Source organism: Heteronotia binoei, chromosome 5 (assembly GCF_032191835.1).
Source record: "Heteronotia binoei isolate CCM8104 ecotype False Entrance Well chromosome 5, APGP_CSIRO_Hbin_v1, whole genome shotgun sequence".
Taxonomy (NCBI): domain Eukaryota; kingdom Metazoa; phylum Chordata; class Lepidosauria; order Squamata; family Gekkonidae; genus Heteronotia; species Heteronotia binoei.
In genome coordinates, this window is record NC_083227.1 from 574,398 (window position 1) to 588,174 (window position 13,777).

Genomic DNA, 13,777 nt, shown 5'->3' on the forward strand with positions numbered 1-13,777 from the left:
GCAAAGGTTTTCTGAACTTGTTAATTTTGCTATTCCGCTATTGGATTTTAACTTTGTACCACTCGGCATTCCAAGCCCCACCAGCTCTATGTGGCTCTGCTTACTGTCCCTCATTCCTCGCCTGAAGAAGCGGCAGGCACACCGAAGCTGACCTTCGGAATAGAACTAAGTTGGTCTTAAAGGTGCAAAGGACCCCTATTTTGTTGCCAGCCCCGCCTCCTCCTTCCAGCGGGGGGGGGGGGAGAGAACTGCATTTCCCAGAAGGCCTTGCAAGCCCCAGCCAAGCCAGCCCCGCCTTTTCCAGGGGTGGGAGGGGGCAGCAGGAGCAGCCCCCCTCTCCTCCCCTCCCCCCGCCTGCTGGGGGCAGGATCCGGCTCCGGCACCTTTGCAGCAGCAACAGGAGGAGGAGGGGAGGTGAGCGGGGGGGGGGGGGTGCAAGAGGGAGGGGCGGGGGGAGGAGAGGCTCAGCTCCTTCTGCAGCCTTGGAGGGGCGGCCGGGCTGATCCGGGGCCGCTTCTCTTTCTGGCCAGCCTTCCCTGCGGAGGAGCCCTGAGGATCAGGCAGCCTGGAAGGAGCGGGCCTCGGGGTTGCAAGGGGGGGAAATAGAACAAAGTATAGGAGGAGTTTAATTAGGCCAGTTTATGTTCACAGAGCTAGAGGTCACTTTTAGAGCAGCGCAGAAAGTCTCTGCAAAAAAACAACAACAGTTAAAGCAGAAACCTCTGGAAACACAATGTTGATGTATTTCTGGGGTCAAACATGCAGATTAATATACTAGATCCAAGTGGTCAGCCGTGTTGGTCTGAAGTAGTAGAACAAAATAGAAGTCAAGTGACACCTTTAAGACCAACTTAGTTTTGCAGAGCTGGACTTTATCCTAGCTGTTGGCTGGGAGATCTAAGGAAGAAGCAAGGAAATACTGGATGAAATTTTATGCCTGGCTAGACACTCAGGACTCTGAAGATTCTCTGGTGTGAACTTTTCTCCATTTCCCCCCTGTATTTTATATTACAAAATTGCCTTTACTGGAATTGTCAAACTAATAGATAACTTAACCAAAAGATTTATAGTATACAATTTTAAATGTTGATTATGTTTAGTATAATAATATGGGACAATTTATGTAAATAAAGTATTGAAGATGTAAGCTTGTATTTTTTGAAGGTATCTTTATGCAGAATAAGGTTAAAATGTATTGTGCTCTCTGTTCTCCCTATCCCCTACCCTTACTCTTTCTGAAACAAAACTTTATAAAATGGAAGACCAACTTAGTTTTATTCAGAACGTCAGCTTTCGTGTGGATGCACACTTCTTCCGATGAGGAGTCCGGTTCAGTGAGCAAAACCACACGTAGCTTGTAGTCAGTGGCTCAGAATGCGAAATGGTACAGATTTAAGATCCAATGACAGAATAGTAAAATTATCTGGTAGTGAGTGGCTCAGAATGGAAAATGGTACAGATTTAAGATTCAATGACAGAATAGTGAAATTATCTGGTAGAGAGTGGTTTAGAATGCAAAATGGTACAGATTTAAGATCCAGTGACAGAATAGTAAAATTAACAAACTGAGCAAACCTTTGATCTGAGTAGCATGAGCATGCAAAAGCAATAAAACAGTAATATGTCAAAATGTAAGAATGTCTGTTAATAACTATATTGTATTAAGCCTGGTCAAAAGGAAGGTATTTATATCTCAAAAGTTCTCCCATCCAACTATTATCCCATTAATATACTAGACAGTCTTTTTACAATCAGGGTCAATCCCCCCCCCCCCTATTTAATTGGTCTAGACGAAGAGAAGCCCAAGTTCATGCAGATTTCTGGATTTGTATTTCCTGGAGACTTTCAGTATATAATCAACGGAGTGGGCGATGGGATCCTTTTCTTCTTGAAAGGACAGGAACGGTTGTTCACGCGGGCCGTGTTCCCCTCTTCCAGAGCTCCCCGGTGTCCCTTGAGGAGGCGGCCATGTTCTTCACGGAGGAGGAATGGGCCCTGCTGGATCCAGGACAAAGAAAACTCTTCTGGGAAGTGATGGAGGAAACGTACGAGACGGCCGCCTCTCTGAGTGAGGCTCTTCCCCTTTTATTATGAACACAGCAGAGCAGGGAGGGGGCGCCATCTTCCTTTGACCCTCTTGGTGTTTCGAACTCATTTCTCCACTTTTTCCTTTTTATCCTTGTGGTGTAAGGCTTCCCCTCAGGGATGAGATGTTTGGGGAGGGACAGTGGCTCAGTGGCAGAGCATATGCTTGGTAAGCATAAGGTCCCAGGTTCAATCCCCGGCATCTCCAACTCAAAAGGGTCCAGGCAAATAGGAGTGAAGAGTGAAAAACCTCAGCTGGAGACCCTGGAGAGCCACTGCCGGTCTGAGTAGACCAGACTGACTTTGAGGGACCCAGGGGGGTCTGATTCAGTAGAAGGCAGCTTCAGAGGTTCTTCGGGTCACTGCTGGGAGGGAAGCTTTGTGTTGAGCTGAAGAGGACAGAGATCATGGAAAGGGGGTGAGAAAACAAGAAGGAAGATTCATTCATATGCACAGGAAGCTGCCCCACAAAACCAGAAATGAGCAAAGAAATTTTCTTTCCATATTCTAAAGTGCCTCACTTTTTAAAATTCTGTCTGGGTGTTGCTGCTGCAGGAGACTACATTTCCCAGGAGGACTTGCGAGCGCCAGAGAGATCAGCCCTGCCTTTTCTAGGTGCCCCGGGGGCAGTTTTTCCTCCAGATGGACATAAAAATATATGGAGTATGCCCTTCCCCGGGGCCTCCCTCCTTTCGTGCTTCCCCTGGCTGGAGGGAGAACTTGGCCTTTGCTCGTCTGCAGGAAAGGTGAGTTCAGGGTTTCATCCCTAACTTTTGGGCAAGAACAGGGGATGGGGGAGAAACATGCAGGAAGAGGAGTGGAGGAGGAAGTGGTGGCTGGAAGAAGCCCTGAGAGAGAGACAGAGAGACAGAGGCAGAGAGAGAGACAGAGAGAGACAGGCAGAGACAGAGAGACAGAGGCAGAGAGAGAGAGACACACAGAGAGAGAGGCTTCCTTGCCAAGATCTGTGGGGTGGGGTAGGGGGTGGGGGATGGGTTACTTGTGCTTTCACCCCCTTGAATATGTTCCCTACAGCCAGCCTGGGGTTCTTATCCTTAACTCCTACATGGACCCCCGGTCTGACCCAGCAGGGCTCATTGCCTGGTTCGGTGCAGTGGTTAAGTGTGTGGACTCTAATCTGGAGAACTGGGTTTGATTCTCCCCTCCTCCTCCACATGCAGCCAGCTGGGTGGTGTCACGTTCTCAGGGTGCAGGCAGGCAGGAGTCCACAGCCAGTCCAAGGTCAGAGTCCAGGAAGTCAAGCAAGAGTGAAGTCACCAATGCAGAATCACAAACCGGAATCAGAAGTCAATGTCCAAAAGCCAAAAGGTCAGGGTCCCAAGGAAATCAAGCAGGGCAGGCATCAGGAAGGAGTGTGGATGCAAGACCGAGAAGAAGAAGATGATTTTGGATTTATATCCTGCCCTATACTCTGAGTCTCAGAGCGACTCACAATCTCCTCTTCCTTCCTCCCCGACAACAAACACCCTGTGAGGTAGGTGGGGCTGAGAGTGCTTTTACAGCAGCTCCCTTTCAAGGACAACTCCTGCGAGAGCTCTGGCTGACCCAAGGCCATTCCAGCAGGTGCAAGTGGAGGAGTGGGGAATCAGACCCCGTTCTCCCAGATAAGAGAGCTCTGGCTGACCCAAGGCTATCCCAGCAGCTGCAAGTGGAGGAGGGGGGAGTCCAACCCGGTTCTCCCAGATAAGAGAGCTCTGGCTGACCCAAGGCCATTCCAGCAGCTGCAAGTGGAGGAGTGGGGAATCAGACCCCGTTCTCCCAGATAAGAGAGCTCTGGCTGACCCAAGCCCATTCCAGCAGCTGCAAGTGGAGGAGGGGGGAGTCCAACCCGGTTCTCCCAGATAAGAGAGGTCTGGCTGACCCAAGGCCATTCCAGCAGCTGCAAGTGGAGAAGTGGGGAATCAAACCCAGTTCACCCAGATAAGAGACCTATGGCTGACCCAAGCCCATTCCAGCAGCTGCAAGTGGAGGAGTGGTGAATCCAACCTGGTTCTCTCAGATAAGGGAGCTCTGGCTGACCCAAGGCCATTCCAGCAGGTGGAAGTGGAGGAGTGGGGAATCCAACCTGGTTCTCCCAGATAAGAGAGCTATGGCTGACCCAAGGCCATTCCAGCAGGTGCAAGTGGAGGAGTGGTGAATCCAACCTGGTTCTCTCAGATAAGGGAGCTCTGGCTGACCCAAGGCCATTCCAGCAGGTGGAAGTGGAGGAGTGGGGAATCCAACCTGGTTCTCCCAGATAAGAGAGCTATGGCTGACCCAAGGCCATTCCAGCAGCTGCAAGTGGAGGAGTGGGGAATCCAACCCGGTTCTCCCAGATAAGAGAGGTCTGGCTGACCCAAGGCCATTCCAGCAGGTGGAAGTGGAGGAGTGGGGAATCAAACCCGGTTCTCCCAGATAACAGTCCGCCCACTTAACCACTACACCAAACTGGCTTCCACATGGTTACCAGGTCCTGGGTGGGAGCTATATGGGAGTCTCAATCAGCCTGCTCCCTGGGTGGCAGTGACTCTGCTAGAACTCAGGGCTGAGAGATCTGAAGCCTTGGCGTGCCTCATGTCTTCGCTCTGAAAGTTCTCTCCGGAGGCTGCTCCTAACTCTTGAGATGGGAGGAGGAGAGCTTGGAGGAGATTGATCATCAACAGCTAACACTGGTGCCTAGAGAGCGATTGATGGGCCAGCTGCTGTTTGTTCAGCTGAGGATCTGGCTGGCAACTCTTCCAGGTCTGTTAACCCTTCCAGCTCCTCCTCGTCAGGGCTCCTGACAGGTGACCTGGGGTCAGTCACAAGTTCTCTCAGGGCTGTTCTCTCAAGAGCAGTTCTTTCAGAGCTCTCTCAGCCCTGCCTACCTTGCAGGCACAGCTCCCTCTATGCTGCATGGGGGGGGGGGGGGGGGGGCTTGTGCACAAATGTTTAACAGTATTTTTTCAGGGGATGTATTTATTCAGTTTTTTTGCCTTGAATCTGTCACTCACCAGCCCCTAAGGATCACACGGCCTGGGGAGAATCAGCCTTTGGTTGGTTAGGGAGAAGACAAACGGAAAGACATAATTTCCTTTAATTAGGGCAGTTTAGGTTAAACAGCTGGATGTAACCATTGGAGCAACACAAGATGTCTCTGCAGACAGCACTGTTAAAAGCAGAACTCTTCTCTCAAGCACTTTTTCTGTTTATTTCTGGGATTAAACATGCAAGATAGTATAATGTCAGCCATACAGTCAATTATTCCCCCCCACCCCATTTAACTGGATTCGACCAAGAGAAGCCCAGTTCTTTGCAATTGTCTGAGTTTATATTTCTTGGAGATGTTCAGAATATAATAACTGGCAGAAAGAGAATATAATAACTAAAAACAATATAATAACTGAAAAAGAAACTGCTCTGTTTTCCTTGCATTTGGTTTGATGTGCTGGATTCTACAATCAATTGATTGGCCGATGGGATTGTTTCTTGAGTGGTCAGAGAGCTGATCGAGAGGGCCATATTTTCCTCTTCCAGAGCTCCCCCGTGTCCTTTGCGGGGGTCGCCGTCTTCTTCACAGAAGAGGAATGGGCCCTTCTGGATCCAGACCAAAGAAAACTCTACTGGGCTGTTATGGAGGAAATGTTGGAGACCGCGGCCTCTCTGGGTAAGGATCTTTTCTGCTTTGTTATAATCGCGGAAGAGAAGGGAGAGAGGAAGGGGAAACTTCCTATGACAGTCTTTCATTCCAGGGCACTTTCATGTCCTGTAGAGGAAAGAGCACGCTTGGGATCTTTCAGCGCCTGGAAAAGAAAGCATAAAATACTTCTATGCCGTAAAGAGAAACCTGTTGATGAAGCTGGCTCTGATCAGGAGAGATGGGCAATATCCAGTTGAGTTCCTGCTAGGAGAGCCCCATGGCCAGGGATGGGATTCTAGCAGGAGCTCCTTTGCATATTAGGCCACACCCTCCTGATGTAGCCAATCCTCCAAGAGCTTACAAAAAAGAGCCAGGTTTATTCGCACCTTCAAAGGATTTCTGTTGTAGTTTTTTCAAATTCCATTCCAACTCCTTGTTTAACAAATGTCTCATTTGTGCTTGCAATATTGCAGTCTCTCTTATAATTTTCTTTTTCCCTGGTCTTTTCCTCAGTTCCCCTTCTTTTTTCTTTATTTCCAACATCTGCTTTTCTCTTTTTTTTATCCTTATTATTTAGTGTAATCAGTATCCCTCTCATTACAGCTTTGTACGTATCCCACACCGTCTGGAAAGCTATATCACCCTTATCATTTATTTGAAAGAAAGCTTTAGTTTCATTTTCCAGAGATGTCACTGTCTTTTTATTTTGTAGTAAGTCTTCATTTAATCTCCATCTTTTTAGTTTTCTAGACAGTTTTGTAATCCACAATATTGGGTTGTGATCTGCAGCTACCTTCGGCAAGATCTCTATTTTCTTTGTTATAAGGCTTAAGTCTTTAGTGCCCCATATCATATCAATTCTGGAAAAAGTGTTATGTCTTGCAGAAAAGAAGATATAGTCTCTTACAACTGGATTAAACTTCCTCCATATATCTTCTAAGTTTTCTTGTTTTATCAGTTCAAAAAATGATTTTGGCAATTTCCCTTCTTTATTGTTGTTCTTCTCCCCAGATCTATCTAATGAGTTCTGGATTGTTCCATTAAAGTCCCCCATCATCAAAATTTGCTCATAGGTCACTTCATCAAAATGTTGTAAAATATTTTTTTTTAAAAAATGTCTTTAGCCCCATTGGGAGCATATACTCCCAACAATAAAGTTTTTTTAGTGTTCAATGTAATTTCCACCGCTATATACCTTCCATCTGTCTTTAAATACCAATTTCGGTTCTAATTCTTGTTTAATATAAAAAATTACACCTCTCTTCTTCTGCTCAGCCAGTGCACAAAATTCTAGTCCCAATTGTTTATTCCATAAAAATTTGTAATCCTTTTGTCTAATATGCACTTCTTGTAAACAAACTATGTTACAGTTTTGTTTTTTAAGCCAATGAAACGTTGCCCTTCTTTTTTTGTGGAGAATTTAGTCCGTTCACATTCCAAGAAATCAATTTGTAATCCATCATGGTGCAAATTCCTTATTCTCTCTACAAAATTTATGCAGTTCTTCTGTACTTGTAATTGTGAATCTTTTCCCTTGAAGTTCAAAGCTCAAGCCTTCAGGTATTATCCATCTATATCTCATTCCCTTGTCACGCAGTTTTTCTGTTAATTTTTTGTATTCCTTCCTTGCAGTCAGAACTTGTCTCGGCAGTTCTTTCATCAGTCTGACTTTGCTGCCTCCTACAATCGAATTTTTCCCGTAACTTTTATTCAAAATCCTCCCCACCATTTCTCTTGTATTGAACCTTATAACCACATCTCTTGGCAGATTACTCTTTTTTGCATAGAGCGAATTTACTCTATACATAGAGTCATACATAGTTCTATTTTCTTCGGGATCCTCCTCCAAGAATTCTGCAATTATTCTTATTATATATCCTTTTAGGTCATTTTCTTCAAAGCCAGTTTGGTATAGTGGTTAAGTGTGCGGACTCTTATCTGGGAGAACTGGGTTTGATTCCCCACTCCTCCACTTGCACCTGCTGGAATGGCCTTGGGTCAGCCATAGCTCTCTTAGCTGGGAGAACCGGGTTTGATTCCCCACTCCTCCACTTGCACTTGCTAGCATGGCCTTGGGTTAGCCGTAGCTCTGGCAGAGGTTGTCCTTGAAAGGGCAGCTGCAGGGAGAGCCCTCTCCAGCCCCACCCACCTCACAGGGTGTCTGTTGTGGGAAGGAAGGGAAAGGAGATTGTGAGCCGCTCTGAGACTCTTTGGAGTGGAGGGCGGGATATAAATCCAATATCTTCTTCTTCATCATCTTCAGGTACACCTCTCAAATGAATCTGTATCTGCATCAATCTGTAGTAATGCATAATCACCTTTTCTTGTAATTTTAGCAAGGTGGAATCATGTATTTTTACTTTCTCTTCCACGTCATGCACAGTTTTTGTTATTGCCACAGTCTCATTTCTAATGCTCTCCATTTCTTTTTTTAATTCTTGTTTAGAGTCCTCAATATCTTTCCTTATTTCTTTTTTAGAAGCATTAATCACCTTCATTATCCTGGCTTTCATCGCCTCTAATTGAGCCTGCATTTTCTCTGTTGAAGCAGCACAGTTTAATCTTGGCTCTGACATGAAAAAAAAACTCAAAAAAATTTTTTTTATCGCCCCAATTTAGTCCTCAACCATCAAACTCAATACAATAGAGCGTGCTCTTCACAATAAGCCCAGTTTCCCCATTCTACAAGCCTCCCAGGCTCAGATATTGAAGGCCTTTGTCTCTTATGGGACACGCACCGCTTCTATTATTTTGGGGTGCTGAAACCCGCTATGTTCTCCCCACCCCTGATTCTTTTGCAAGCCTGAATCATTTTCCAGGTCTGTAGGATTATCTATCTTGTCCACATCAACAATCTCTGGATTTCAGTGTTCCGATCCCTGGATTTAATTGTTCCATATTTTTATTCTATTTTATTTAATCAAAATATTTCAATAAAATTCAAGATTTTTACAGCATTCCTTTTTCTGTTCTGTTTTATGTGTTGCCTAAACGTCCTCTAGAAAGTTTGTTAAGCTGAATGGGAGCTCAAGAGCAAGCTTCTGTAAGAGTGGAAAGAAAGAAATCAGCTCCTCCTTCCCTTGGTCACCCCTTTCTTCTTTTCCAGGTCATCCTGGTGTGTCTTTAGATATTGCTGAGGTTTTTGCAAGCCCTTGGCTCTGGTTATAGAAAGCACCATTGACTACTGACCTTACCTGCTAACTGGTGTTTTGTAACTTTTTCATTCATATATGATTTTGGTCTCTCTTTTGCAGTTGCAGATGTGTTTGAGAAGGAATCAGGAGGGAGAGTTGTGGGAAAAGACAACAACATACAAGTGGAAGCACAATCTGGGGGTCAAGCGGTACCCAAGAGACATTGCAGAAAGAACAAGGAACGAAGACAGAAGCAAAGGAAAGAATTGGTGGTCTGTCAGAGCAGAAAGAAGCCTGAGGTCTCAGCCCAAGATGAAACACAGAAGAGAAAGAAAAGGCCTAATGGTACCATGAACCAGAAAGGGTTCAACTGCCAATTCAGTGCTAAAACATCCCAAAAAGTTCCAGCATTCTTGAAAAGGCATAAATGTGTGGAGTGTGGAAAGCGCTTTTCTCAGAGAAGCAAGCTAAGGGTTCATGAAAAGATTCATACTGGGGAAAATCCATATAAATGCTTGAAGTGTGGAAAGTGCTTCTCCCAGAATGGCAGCCTAACTGCACATCAGAAGATTCATACTGGGGAGAAGCCATATAAATGCTTGGAGTGTGGAAAGTCCTTTTCCCTCAATGGCAGCCTGACTGCACATCAAAATATTCATACTGGGGAGAAGCCATATAGATGCTTGGAGTGTGGAAAGGGCTTGTCTCAGAATAGCCACCTAAAGACACATCAAAAAATTCACACTGGGGAAAAGCCATATAAATGCTTAAAGTGTGGAAAGTGCTTCTCTCAGAATGGCTCCCTAAAAGCACATCAAAAGATTCATACTGGGGAAAAGCCATATAAATGCTCAGAGTGTGGTAAGTGCTTCTCTCGAAATTACACCCTAAAAGAACATCAAAAGATTCATACTGGGGAGAAGCCATATAAATGCTTGGAGTGTGAAAAGTGCTTCTCCCTCAATGGCAGCCTAACTGCACATCAAAAGATTCATACTGGGGGGAAGCCATATAAATGTTCAGAGTGCGGTAAGTGCTTCTCTCGGAATGACACCCTAAAAGCACATCAAAAGATTCATACTGGGGAGAAGCCATATAAACGCTTGGAGTGTGGAAAGTGCTTCTCCCAGAATGGCAGCCTAACTGCACATCAAAAGATTCATACTGAGGAGAAGCCATTTAAATGCCTGGAGTGTGGAAAGTGCTTCTCTCGGAATTCCATTCTAAAAGTACATCAAAAGATTCATACTGGTGAGAAGCCTTTTAAATGCTTGGAGTGCGGTAAGTGCTTCTCTCGGAATGGCAGCCTAACTGCACATCAAAGGATTCATACTGGGGAGAAGCCATTTAAATGCCTGAAGTGTGGAAAGTGCTTCTCTCAGAATTCCAATCTAAAAGCGCATAAAAATATTCATACTGGTGAGAAGCCTTTTAAATGCTTGGAGTGCGGAAAGTGCTTCTCCCAGAATGGCAGCCTAACTGCACATCAAAATATTCATACTGGAGAGAAGCCATATAGATGCTTGGAGTGTGGAAAGTGCTTTTCTCGGAATAGCCACCTAAAGACACATCAAAAAATTCACACTGGGGAAAAGCCATATAAATGCTTGAAGTGTGGAAAGTGCTTCTCTCAGAATGGCTCCCTAAAAGCACATCAAAAGATTCATACTGGGGAAAAGCCATATAAATGCTCAGAGTGTGGAAAGCGCTTCTCTCAGAATTCCAATCTAAGAGCACATCAAAAGATTCATACTGGTGAGAAGCCTTTTAAATGCTTGGAGTGCGGAAAGTGCTTCTTTCAGAATGACACCCTAAGAACACATCAAAAGATTCATACTAGGGAGAAGCCACATAAATGCTTGGACTGTGGGAAGAGTTTCTCTCGGAATGGCCAACTATGGTCACATCAAAAGATTCATACTAGGGAGAAGCCATTCAAATGCTTAGAGTGTGGAAAGTGCTTCTCTCGGAATGACCACCTAATTACACACCTAAGGTTTCATACTGGGGAGAAGCCATTTAAATGTTCAGAGTGTGGTAAGTGCTTCTCTCGGAATGACACCCTAAAATTACATCAAAAGATTCATACTGGGGAGAAGCCTTATAAATGCTTGGAGTGTAGAAAGTGCTTCTCCCAAAGTGGCCACCTAAGGTCACATCAAAAGATTCACACAGGGAGAAGCCACATAAATGCTTGGAGTGTGGGAAGTGCTTCTCTTTTAATGGCAGCCTAAGAGTACATCAAAAGATTCATCGTGGGGACTTCTGGTGAGGAATGAGTGTGGGCTGAATTGAGGAACGACACGGTCAAGAGTCTAGTTTGGAGGAATCCCCCAGCTGTTGATTGATCTCTCTGGGTCTTAAGAGATGGTGAAAAGCTGGCTCCTTTTGTCCAGCATCAGGAGCTCCCCGGGTTTTCCTTGTTTTAGCTCAGGGCTAGAGTCCTGGAGATGTGAGATTTATGATCCAGCTCAGAGCCCTGCCAAAGTCTTGGGGGGGGGGGGCAGGGAATGAAGCCTGTCCCTTCCTCCCATCCTAAACTTCAAAGAAGTGCTCTAATGCTGTTGATAAGGAGTGAGTTTCATCTCCAGACATGTTGGTGGGGGAAAATAAATCTCTCTCTTACAGCACTTTCCATGTAGTTGGTTTTCTGAGACTCTGGTGCAAGAAGCATTTTAACAAAATGTTATTGAGGAATTCTGAAAACAAAACATTGACTTACCTGAAGGTTTCTTCTCTTCGGTGGGGCAAAATCATCCAGTTATTTTTCCCTCCCCAAGAGGCTGTTGTTACGCCTACTTGAAAGGTTGGCTCTTTTTTCTTTTCTTCCCCTTTTGCATGGTTGGATTAATAAAGTTGTATTACTTGGTTAGTTCCTTTTCTGTGTGGAGTTTTCAGTAGTTTGGGGCTTGGCTATTCTATGCCTGGGAAGGACACTCCCCCCCCTCCCCCCCGCCCTGTGATCTGGAAGGCATCCCAAAAGTTTGCACAGCCCTGCCTGGAGCAAGAGGGGGTGTGACTGTGGATAACTTCCCCCACCAGAGAAGAAGATGGACATATTGGATTTATACTCCACCCTTCACTCTGAATCTCAGAGTCTCAGAGCAGCTCACAATCTCCTTTATCTTCCTGCTCCACAACAGGCACCCTGTGAGGTGGGTGGGGCTGAGAGAGCTCTCCCAGAAGCTGCCCTTTCAAGGACAGATATTCAGAGCGGCCTACAATCTCCTTTATCTTCCTCCTCCACAACGGCACCCTGTGAGGTGGGTGAGGCTGAAAGAGCTCTCCCAGAAGCTGCCCTTTCAAGGACAGATATTCTGAGCAGCCTACAATCTCCTTTATCTTCCTCCTCCACAACAGGCACCCTGTGAGGTGGGTGAGGCTGAGAGAGCTCTCCCAGAAGTTGCCCTTTCAAGGACAAAGTCTCAGAGTGGCCTACAATCTTCTTTCCCTTCCTCCCCTACAACAGACACCCACTGAGGTGTGTGGGACTGAGAGGGCTCTCCCAGAAGCTGCCCTTTCAAGGACTGAGTCTCAGAGCGGCCTACAATCGCCTTTCCCTTCCTCCCCCACAACAGACACCCAGTAAGGTGGGTGGGGCTGAGAGGTCTCTCACAGCAACTGCCCTTTCAACGACTGAGTCTCAGAGTGGCCTACAATTTCCTTTCCCTTCCTCCCCCACAACAGACAACCTGTGAGGTAGGTGGGGCTGAGAGGGCTCTCACAGCAGCTGCCCTTTCAAGGACAGAGTCTCAGAGCGGCCTACAATTTCCTTTCCCTTCCTCCCCCACAACAGACAACCTGTGATGTAGGTGGGGCTGAGAGGGCTCTCACAGCAGCTGCCCTTTCAAGGACAGAGTCTCAGAGCGGCCTACAGTCTCCTTTCCCTTCCCCACAACGGACACCCTGTGAGGTAGGTGGGGCTGAGAGAGCTCTCCCAGAAGCTGCCCTTTCAAGGACAGCTGTGCAAGAGCTCTGGCCTTCCCCAATCCTCTACACTTTCCCCTCAGCAAGCTGGGGACTCATTTTACTGACCTCGGAAGGATGGAAGGCTGAGTCAACCTTGGGCCGGCTACTTCAACGCAGCTTCCGCCGGAATCGAACTTAGCTCATGAGCAGGGAGTTCAGACCGCAGTGCTGCAGCTTTACCATTCTGTGCCACGGGGACACCCCCCAAATAGTAGAGGCTGCGGACTTAGAACCTTAACTGTTGCCAAAGCGACTCCAGTTTGAACAAATGGCTGGTGAGCCCATGAAAGGGGACCTTTGCATAACTGAGACTGAAGCTATTCCAAGGGGCTCCGGGGGTGTTGATGAACCTGGTCAATGAGGTGTTGAGAAAATGTTTGTATAAAGTTGTCCTCATTTATTCCAACAACCTCTCCTCGCATGTGAAATTGGTGCGGGAAGTCTTGCAGGCGCTGTTCAAACACAAACTGTTTGCTGAGCTTTCTAAGTGTGAGTTTCACCAAATAGAACTAGACGTCATGGGTTACAGAGTGTTGGGGAATGGTTTGAGGACGGACCCGGAAAAAGTAAAACCTGTGGTTGACTGGCAGCCTCCACAAACGAGGCACCAATTACAGTCATTCTTTTTTGTTTTTACTGTTATTGCATGTTTTACATGTTTTTAGTGTTGTGGGCCACCCTGAGCCTGCTTCGGCGGGGAGGACGGGATAGAAATCCAAATAAATAAATGAATTCTTGGGATTTGCAGTTTTCTATAGAACCTTCATAAAGAAATTTGCCCAGGTGGCCCTCGCTCTAATTACAGACTTGCTGAAAACCAAAGAGCAGGGGCTGGAGTCCAGGAAGCTAGGTGCTGAACTACAGGCATTTGAACAATTAAACAACCTGTTTACTAATGAGCCCATCTTGCAGCATCCTGATCTGCAACTGGTTGACAGATCGCACCCAAAGAGTGCTTGTGAACGGTTCC

The 13,777-nt window shown here is 46.2% G+C and overlaps 1 pseudogene; it reads left to right on the forward strand.

The window, feature by feature from the left end:
- Nucleotides 1-365: 365 nt before the first annotated feature.
- On the forward strand, nucleotides 366-11,710 carry LOC132572091 (zinc finger protein 665-like; annotated as a pseudogene).
- The last annotated feature ends 2,067 nt before the right edge of the window (nucleotides 11,711-13,777 follow it).